General features: G+C 48.9%; 1 long non-coding RNA gene across 1 annotated transcript in view; it reads right to left on the bottom strand.

Annotated features, from left to right (window-relative positions):
* Positions 1–288: 288 nt before the first annotated feature.
* The window catches only part of LOC143839144 (uncharacterized), a 45,544-nt gene continuing 35,823 nt past the window's right edge, over positions 289–10,009 (bottom strand). The window contains exon 3 of the long non-coding RNA XR_013231639.1: positions 289–1,009. This is a non-coding gene — a long non-coding RNA (uncharacterized LOC143839144). The remainder of the gene's footprint in view (positions 1,010–10,009) is intronic.

Here is a 10,009-nt window from a genome sequence, read left to right as displayed (position 1 = left end):
TTTGTGGGCACCAAGAAAGGTGTCAGGGGTCCCACATTGGGGACCACTGCTATAGCACATCCCTCCGAGGAGGTTTGTGTCTCCTCTCTTGTCATTTGCTGAAAAGGCCTTTGATTAGCAAGTTTTGAAGATCTTTCTCCCCCGTCAAGCCTCGAAGCCGCTGATTTGGGCGAAGGCTTTGATGTTACTGACTGCATTTAATGTCTTTGAAAGTGTTTTTAATGCACGGGAGACTTCTGGCTTTTTAAAATGTACACGTTTTTAAGGTCGGCACGGCTGATGCAGCTTTTCGACGTGCGCTTGATTGCTTTTCAAATGCGTTCTCCCCTCCCCAGTGCTCCAGTCAGAGAGGTTATAAATGTTCGCAATTAATAAACGAAGAAACGAAATGAGAACAGTAGAGTCATTCCTCCCTCCCCCCCACTTGTAGAGGTGAATTTATTCCTTCAGTGCTCCGCAAATTTCTCCTCTGCTAATGTAATTGGAAGACGCTTCGATGTCCTTTGACTCTTGGCCAATATCCGCAGAATATTCCATATCTGTCTTCAACACTCTACGATGGATTTTATTTTTTTTGAAAAATTCCCGTTCCATCTTTGACAGCTGATATTTGAGACCTTTCGATGGCTGACATGGAATGGCATTCTTCTATTCGACCGCGCCGGAGACATGCAGTGGTAGGCGGCATTTGACAAGCGTTTGATCGTCACCGTTTAAGGGTCTTTAGCATCGCTCTCGAAAGCCGATTTACAAAGGTGTTTTGGACCTGACAGCCGATTAGAATTTCCGACTTAATGTGCAGCGAAAAAAATTTAAAAACCCTATCAAGAGATGCCAAGACGCACATCGTTTGGAGAAGCACATACGTTTTACGAGGACAATTCAGGGCAAAGTCTCATCTTTTTCAAAAACAAAATTAAACTGCATTCTTTATTGAATATCTTCTGCTGCCTGCCTTAATTATGTGTGCATCTTGGAATCCATCTGGAGTCTCAGCAAAGAAGGTGGCCTATAAATTAAGTAGGTAAATTAACATCCTGACTTCGAGGACCCAGACTAGCCTGGTCTTATCACATCACAGTAGCTAAGCAGGGTCATCCATGATTGCTACCTGGATGGGAAACCACCAAAGAAGGCAAACAATGTTCCTGCCAGAGGCAAACAATGACTGGCCTATGGCACCTGTCATGAACCCCTAGTTCCTGACCCATGGTTTTTGTCCCCTTTGAGGTTTGCCCAGGAGATCACCACCAATTCCAGCAGGGGCCCCCAGAACTTGGCAACGAACTGACTTCCTTGGTCGCTAATTATTCTGTCTGGGAAGGCATGCAGCTGAACCACGTGTTGGACAAAAAGCTCCTCCCATTTTTGAGCAGTGGGGAGCATAGCGCAGGGAACAAAGAGAGCCTGTTTGAAGAACAGGGATGTAGACAAACTGGAGCGTGTCCAGAGGAGGGCAACAAAGATGGTGAGGGGTTTGGAGACAAAGATGTACAAATAAGTGGCCTGCATAATGCAGGGGGTTGGGCTAGATGACCCAGGAGGTCCCTCCAAACTCTGATTCTAAGATTCTAACAGGTCTACCACCACCCAGATCACCGTCTTATCCAAGCTGGGAGGAAGATCAGTGATGAAATCCATGAAGATGGCCTCCCAGGGCCAAGAGAGGACCTCTAGCAGTTTGAGGAGTCCTGGGGGCTTCCCCGCCCCACGTTTAGATCTCACACAGTTCGGGCACCCCCTCACAGAATATTCCACACCCCTCTGCACACATGTCCAACAGAATTGCCTGCGTAGCAACCCCCACGTTTTCAGGAATCCAAAATGCCCCACGGTTTTCCTATCATGGTAAACCTCTAAAAAATTTCCCCTGAGGGTGGAGGGGATGTACGATCAGTCACCCTTATACCACAACCCCCCATGTTCTGTTAAGGTAGTTTTAAGGAGTCGAGTCCTTGGTCAGTGGTTAGGATTCTAGGATTCTAAGAGTCTAGTTCAGCAGTGGAATGGGCTGCCTAAGGAGGTGGTCAGCTCCCCCTCACTGGCGGTCTTCAAGCTGCGGCTGGACAGATCCTTCTCCTGGATGCTTGAGGCTGATCCTGCACTGAGTAGGGGGTGAGACTAGAAGGCCTGCATGGCCCCTTCCCACTCTAGGATTCTTGTAGTTCAGCTGTGGAATGGGCTGCCTAAGGAGGTGGTCAGCTCCCCCTCACTGGCGGTCTTCAAGCTGCGGCTGGACAGAATCTTTTGGATGCTTTAGGCTGATCCTGAGTTGAGCAGGGGGTGGGACTAGATGGCCTGGATGGCCCCTTCCAATTCTATGATTCTATACATTAAAATGATCTAAACCACATAAAAACAGAAGGAAAAAGATACCTACAATCCCATGCCACTGGCATTAAAACTAATCTAATTCTCTCCTCCCTTCTTTGCACACCCGACCACAGCTACCCACAGCTTGGGAGATAACTCCTGCCCAGATGACCGGCAAATGGGGTCTATATGGGGAAGGACCCGATCTTCTTAGCCTGGCTTCAACCAAACGCCTGGCGGAAGAGCTGCGCCTCACAAGCAATGCGGAACTGAGATAGTTCCGTCAAGGCCCTCAGCTCTTCCAGGAGCTCATTCCAGAAAAGGCCCTGGCCAGTGTCAGGTGTGCCTCCCGGGGACCAGGGACCACCAACAGATTCACACCCACCAAGTGAAGAGCTCTGTGGGGGGCATAAGGAGACAAACAGTCCCTCATATATGCAGGGCCCAGGCCACAGTTGCCAGGAAGACAGGAAGAGCCCCCCTCCTTCCCCAAGGCTTGTCGGCTGTGGGGGCAGGGGAAGGGTCATTGGCTCATGTTGGACGGTTAGAGGGGAGGGAATAAGATGGGACTATGCTGCCTGGGAATTCTATAATTTTATCAATGTTTTATCGAGGGGGTTACTGTAAATCACCACGAGCCAGCATGGTCCGGGAGTGGTGGTCAATAAATTTAAAACTAAATAAATATAATAAATAGCCTCTTCCTCAGTTAATGCTATGTAAGTAGAAGTTAATTCCTTGTTTAACCCTGTGGCCTGGTTGCTTATTGTCTCAGGGAAATAAACCTGCAAACACACACATTTTGGCCTGCATAGTAATATTTATCTGTCTGTCCATCTGTCTGTCAGAATATGAATAAATGGTGGAAGTATGTGAATTAAGCATTTTGATTCTCTGAACCCAACACCTCTTTGCAATGTCTGAGTGAGGAGTGATTACTAAAAAGGTTACCCTATCTGGGGAAAGCTCTGTAAATATGAGAAAGGAGACTTGATGAGACATGGTTACAGCAGTCTATGGGGCTTCTGTACACATGGTATCATGTGGTCTGTATGTCTGCATTGAATTTGTTTTCTTTTCCAGACGTGTTTGCTCCCTCTAGTGGGCATTTTTATATTTCATCGCTGTATCACCAGTTTCTTCCCAGCCTCATTAAATTAATGACATTATTTTAAAACCCACCCTTCTTGCAACGCTCAAGGCGGGTAACATCAGTCGATAAAAATACAGTCACGAACATCACTGAAATAACATCGGAACAATTAAAACATCCTGCCAGGGCAGCAAACCAGAGATATAGCTGTGTAATATCGAAACAGCCACTAGAGGGAGACAAACAGCCACTAGAGGGAAACAAACAGCCACTAGAGGGAGATATAGCGGTGTAATATCGAAATAGCCACTAGAGGGAGACAAATGTATAGAAAAGGGGGGGAAACCGTGACAGAGTTTGGGCACCCAAGTGATGAAATGCGAATGATCTAAAAGCCAGGGGACTTAAAAAAAAAACAAGACAGGTGGTGAACTGGGACTGTACGATGCACCCGAGACCGGCAGGATAGAAGATGTAAAGGATGGTAGGCATTCTGAAAAAGTGGGGGGAAAGGGAGTCACCGTGGGATATAAATATTTCAAAACTATGAGGATAACAAAGCTTTTGGGATTGTGAAACGGCTCGGATAAGACAATTGAAATTCATCCCTACCGTTGCTATAAATCACTTTCTGACACAGAGGCTTGTGCTCTGGAACAGCCAATCAAACGGCACGCTCAGGTGGGGAAGGGGGTTTGGGGCATACTTAGATTGTGTGTGTGTGTGTGTGTATGCCGTCCTGATAGGATGCATATCAAAAGTGCAAAATACGAGCCGCAAATGAACATGCCATCTCAAAGAGGCTGTTTCTTTGCTATTTCATGGTCCACCGCCCAAGCCTCGAACAAAGTTTTTCGGAATCGGCAGCCGCGCTCGCTGATGGAACGGCTAACTTGAGAAACAGTTGCCTCTTTGCTTCAGCTTGATTCGCCGTTCTTAACAAACGAAAGCAACGATGCATAATTCCCGTTCTCGGGAAGGGAGACGAACACCGAAGGTTCTGAAATTTCTCAGCGAACAGCCCAGAATTTCTCCACCACAAATTCACTTCCTGCCACAAATAAATTGGACCACCTGCGCTCAATTTACATTGTCACAGTATTGTTTAATGAAATCATGTGTCTTTTAAAAGGGGGTTTTCTCTCCGTAGTGTTAAATGTTGGTATTCTCTTTTGCAAAATTAAGGAACAAGTAGTGCTGAGAAGAGGAATATGTAGGTATGCATGTAAGCATGTATGGATCTGGAATATATAGGGTTGCCAACCTCCAGGTAGTAGGTGATGGAGATAGAATCATAGAATCCTAGAGTGGGAAGGGGCCAGGCAGGCCATCTAGTCCCACCCCCTGCTCAGTGCAGGATCAGCCTCAAGCATCCAGGAGAAGGATCTGTCCAACCACTGCTTGAAGACTGCCAGAGGGGGAGAGCTCCCCACCTCCTCAGGCAGTCCATTCCACGGCTGAACTAGAGTCCTAGAATCCCAGAGTGGGAAGGGGTCATGCAGGCCATCTAGTCCCACCCCCTGCTTAGTGCAGGATCAGCCTCAAGCATCGAGGAGAAGGATCTGTCCAGCCGCTGCTTGAAGAGTGCCAGTGAGGGGAAGCTCCCCACCTCCTTAGGCAGCCCATCCACAGCTGAACTAGACTCCTAGAATCCTAGAGTGGGAAGGGGCCATGCAGGCCATCTAGTCCCACCCCCTGTTCAATGAAGGATCATCCTAAAGATCAGAGAGAAAATTGTCTAGAGAAAATGGACCCCAGAAGCCTCAAATTTGGAGAACTGGGCTTGATCCCCCACTCCTCTTCCACATGCAGCCAGCTAGGTGACCTTGGGCCAGTCACAGTTCTCTCAGAGCTCTCTCTGTCTCACCTGCCTCTCAAGATGTCTTTTTTAGGGAGAGGAAGTGTTTTGCAATTGTAACTGCTTTGAGAAGCCTTCGGGTTACAAAAAAAACATTTCTTCATTCCACATTGAATAATGCACTTGCAGTATTTTTTTACAGCTGGGTTTTCCTGTGCAAATCTACTTCTAAAGTGCACTGAAGGTGAATTATCCAATCCATGCGGAATGAGAGTGTCACAACTGAAGAACTGGAGGGGAGGGGGGCATAGCACAGGACTCTCTTATTCCCCATCCCTGACCACATTTTCTCTCTCAGCATGTTGTAGAGCAGGGGTAGTCAAACTGCGGCCCTCCAGATGTCCATGGACTACAATTCCCAGGAGCCCCCTGCCAGCATTCGCTGCGGCCCTCCAGATGTCCATGGACTACAATTCCCAGGAGCCCCCTGCCAGCATTCGCTGCGGCCCTCCAGATGTCCATGGACTACAATTCCCAGGAGCCCCCTGCCAGCATTCGCTGGCAGGGGGCTCCTGGGAATTGTAGTCCATGGACATCTGGAGGGCCGCAGTTTGACTACCCCTGTTGTAGAGCATAACAACTCCATGTGTTGTGGAGCATAACATTTTTGTGACTCAGTCACATAGCGAAACTCCACTGGGCTCAGTTTGACGCATTCTGGGACTGAACCGGGTTCTAGTCGGAATGAATTTATTTCTGGAACAGACCAGGAACCACGGCCTTCCAGCAGGTGTGCTGAAGAGACAGTGGGAGGTCGTCATAGAATCATAGAGTTGGAAGGGGCCAGACAGTCCCTCTAGTCCAACCGCCTGCTCAAGGCAGGATCAGCGTCATCAAGCAGTAGGCGTTGGCTAAGGATCTCTTGGGCTTATCTCTCCCGGAGAAAATGGCCACCGTGGAAGGTGGACTCTATGGTATTATACCCCACTGAAGTCCCTCCCCTCCCCAAACCACGCTTCCCTCAGGCTTAACCCCCAAAACCCCAAAGTATTTTCCAATTCAGAGCTGGCCATCCTAGCATGATGTCCGGTGCATTTTGCAGCTGAGCCATGAAGTGAAAAAACCACGACTAGGCTCCCTTGCTCTCCCGTTATCGAGGACCAATTGGCTTTCCTCTCGTCCTGCTGGTTTGGCAAAGCCGCCGAATGGCCTCCATCACCGAACTCGCTTTGCTTCTCCACCTCCCTGCTCGAGTCTTCCGCGTCCAATCTCTGCGTCCTTTTTCATCTCGGCCCACAGACCACTGTTTACCGGGATCCCTGACTCCCTGGCCTGTCCTTAGGCCCTGAGACCGAACGCTTCTCTAATTACCTTCCCGCAAACGTCACTAATCCACCCACACAGCTGTCTGCCTTTCTCTTTCTCGGATATGGAAATGCGCTGGCAGGAGACCAGTGAAATTTCCCCTCGCTTTATCGTTGTTGGAGCGTTCCACGGTGAAGACGGAGAGAATTCTTTCCTCGTGGGAGAGGGGCATGATTAATCACGGCGTCTTTTGTATTCTCCCACACTCGTGCACGCACAGGCAGGCAGCGGCAAGCCCTCAAATCGCTGGGAAATGTCATTGCCTTCTTAATTGAGTTTAAAATCCTCACCTTCCAGTTACTTTACATACAAATATTAAGGGGGGAGACCAAGGAGAGAAGGGAAGGGAAGGAGGCTTCCCAACGGGGCTCGGACGCCTTCCGGGTCTGATCTGCCGCTGATTAATCATTGAGCAGAGGTCTTCGGAGCTTTGCCAAGCCTGGCGAGAGAGCGACCCCAGCTCAGGTGACGGTAAATTGAAATCAACACTTGGCAGGGGCAATTAATTAATTATTTTTTGAATGCCCTGGCCTTCTGCAGCAAAAGAGTTTAGGTTTCCTCCCGGCCAGACTGGGGATTCTGTTTTTTTGGGGAGGGACATCATCTGGGCATGGAACTGGGGTCACTGTGGGTGGGCAGGTAGCTGTGAATTTCCTGCATTCTGCAGGGGTTGGACTAGATGACCCTGGAGGTCCCTTCCAACGCTAGGATTCTATGATCCTATTCTTTACATGGCCATGTGGGAAACGAGTAGCATGGTCCGATAGCCATGAAGGACTAAGCGAAAACTAAGCTCCTCTTCAGTTGCCCTTCTCTGCAATGTCATTCAAAGTACTGGCAGTTTATAATGGTTTTTGTTGTTAAATTAATATATCGCCCTCCCCTTTTGCCTCTGGGCAGAGTACAACAAACATAAGTATTAAAAACTTATATAAAACATAAGTATTATATATATAACCTTTAAGGCCAACCAAGTTTTGATCAAGATAAAAGGGGCCAAGCCCGTTTTGTTTAGGAATACAACGGGTGTTAGATTAGGGGGATGGGGTGGAAGAAGTCTGCAGATGGCGGCCCCCTCCCCCCAGGACCTGGAAAGGCTGCAGGCCGGTGTTAGGGAACTCACCAGCAGGGGCATCTCTCATGAAGCAGGTATCTGCAGCCTCCGAGCCTCGGAGGGAAGTAGAAGAAGGAGGGGTGGTCAGGGGTGGGGGAGGGAAAGCGATTGGCTGGCCGCTGGACAGAGACAAGTCGGTTGGAGGAGGAGGCACTCAGGGGCGGGACAGCTGCCTTGAATGGGTGTTAAGCGCAGAGTGGCACTTATATATAATGCACATAATAATATAAAACATATATAAAACGTAAGTATTAAAAACTTTAAAACAATAGAAAATCCCACACATCTCCGCACCTCCAGTGGCTTTCTGATATAGCCCATCAGAGGGCATTTTCTGGGGGGGGGAGGGCGGGTTCCAGGAGAGGCCTGTATGATGTTATGAAGACCACTGGCCCCAACCCAATGCTTGGCGGAAGAGCTCTGTCTTGCAGGCCCTGCGGAAGCGGGGCAGTTCCGACAGGGCTGGGAAAGAGGTGAAGGAGGGACAGAGCGCCAGGCTGCTTAAATGAATGAAACAGTTTCATTTAGAAGAGAAACAGCTGCATATAGAATGAGGGGAGGGAGAGAACGAGAGGAAGGGATCTCAGGACCTATTATTTTCTTCTGTTGCGCCTGTGGACTTTGAACAATGCTTGCAGTCATTCTAAGGTGAGGGTTGTAATGGAGCCCATGGAGAACCCCTTTGGTTTATCTGTTGTACCCAGTGAAATGCATACGGTATAGTCCAGGGGTAGTCTGCGGCCCTCCAGATGTCCATGGACTACAATTCCCACGAGCCCCTGCCAGCATTCGCTGGCAGGGGCTTGTGGGAATTGCAGTCCATGGACATCTGGAGGGCCGCAGTTTGACTATCCCTGGTCCAATCGCAAGGCTCTGTTAAGAGCCAATCGACTCCTCTGGCTGGTGTCCGAAGGGTATAAAAGTACGGTGGGTTGTGTGTCAGTTGGTCAGTGTTTGGTTGGTGTTAATAAAGAGCTGAATTACTGAAGATGCTGCATCTGAGTGTACTGAGCCCACAAACTTAACATCTTCTGTTAGGGATGCCAGCCTCCAGGTGGGACCTGGGGATCCTCTAGTTTTACAGCTCTTTTACAGGCAACAGAGATCATTTCCCCTGGAGAAAATGGTTGCTTGGCAGCATGGACTCAATAGCCCTTTGACTGTCACGAGCTGTCAAGAAGCAGAGCTGGTTTTCATGCTCTGCCAAGAGAGTCTCAAAGTGGTTTCCAATCACCTTCCCTTTCCTCTCCCCACAACAGACACCTTGTGAGGGAGGGGAGGCTGAGAGAGCCCTGATATTACTGAAGAAAAAGAAGAAGAGTTGGGTCTTATATGCAGCTTTTCTCTACCCGAAGGAGTCTCAAAATGGCTTAAAATTGCCCTCCCTTCCTCTCCCCACAACAGAGGCTGAGAGAGCTCTGAGAGAACTGCTCTATGAGAACAGCATTATCAGGGCTATGACAAGACCAAGGCACCAAGCTGGCTGCATGTAGAGGAGCAGGGAATCAAACCTGGCTTGCCAGATTAGGGGCTGCCACTCTTAACCACGACACCAGGCTGGCAACCGTGAATAAAATCAGTTCCACCCAATATCCATGTGGCTGCAGTAATATCTGTAGTAAGGAATGACGCAGGGAGAACAAAGCACGAGTTTCCTTCCTGCATCAGTGTTGCTGAATGGTCAAGGAGCATTCGTAGCGTTGACAGAGGCAATGGAAGAGCAAGAGAGGAGAGAGAAGGTCCTAACTGTCTAACTGACTAACTGTTCTGGAAGGAAAGGCGGCAAGAATCGTACTCAAAGTGAACAGGAAGGGCCATTCCGCACTAGTTCAAAATTGCACAATGGCTGCAAATTGTAATCGCTATTAATTTGCAGTTACGCACAACGTCGCACACAATCTGCCACACTCCTGAAACAGTCCCGCAAAAAGCCGTTCGTTGAAGCGCTTCTACGGAAATCGTAGAAGTCTTCCACTGAGCCCATCAGACACAGGAGGGGACTGATTGGAAAATTCCAGAAAGCTCCTATTCTAAATATCTCCTCCGATGCTCCCTGTAGGATATTCTTCTTATGCTCTTATATCATGTCCTCTGCAGCTCTTGCATCTGCCGAGTAGAACACATTTTTCACTGGGTGCAGCCTCCAGCACACATGACTAGCAGGGGAGAAAGGGCAGCAAGCAAGTTGCTTAGGACTAGGTGGTAGCCATCGAATCAGATCTGGCTGCGGTTGTTTCTCGCCTGCCCCCAGGAGCTTAAGTCTGGGGGTGCCTGCAGCTGTGGGCCCATGGGAACAGCCTATGAATCTGAGGGTGGGGGGGGGGAC

Source organism: Paroedura picta, chromosome 5 (assembly GCF_049243985.1).
Source record: "Paroedura picta isolate Pp20150507F chromosome 5, Ppicta_v3.0, whole genome shotgun sequence".
NCBI classification, from domain to species: Eukaryota; Metazoa; Chordata; class Lepidosauria; order Squamata; family Gekkonidae; genus Paroedura; species Paroedura picta.
Note: the sequence above shows the minus strand (reverse complement) of the source record. Positions and strands in the feature narration are given on the sequence as shown.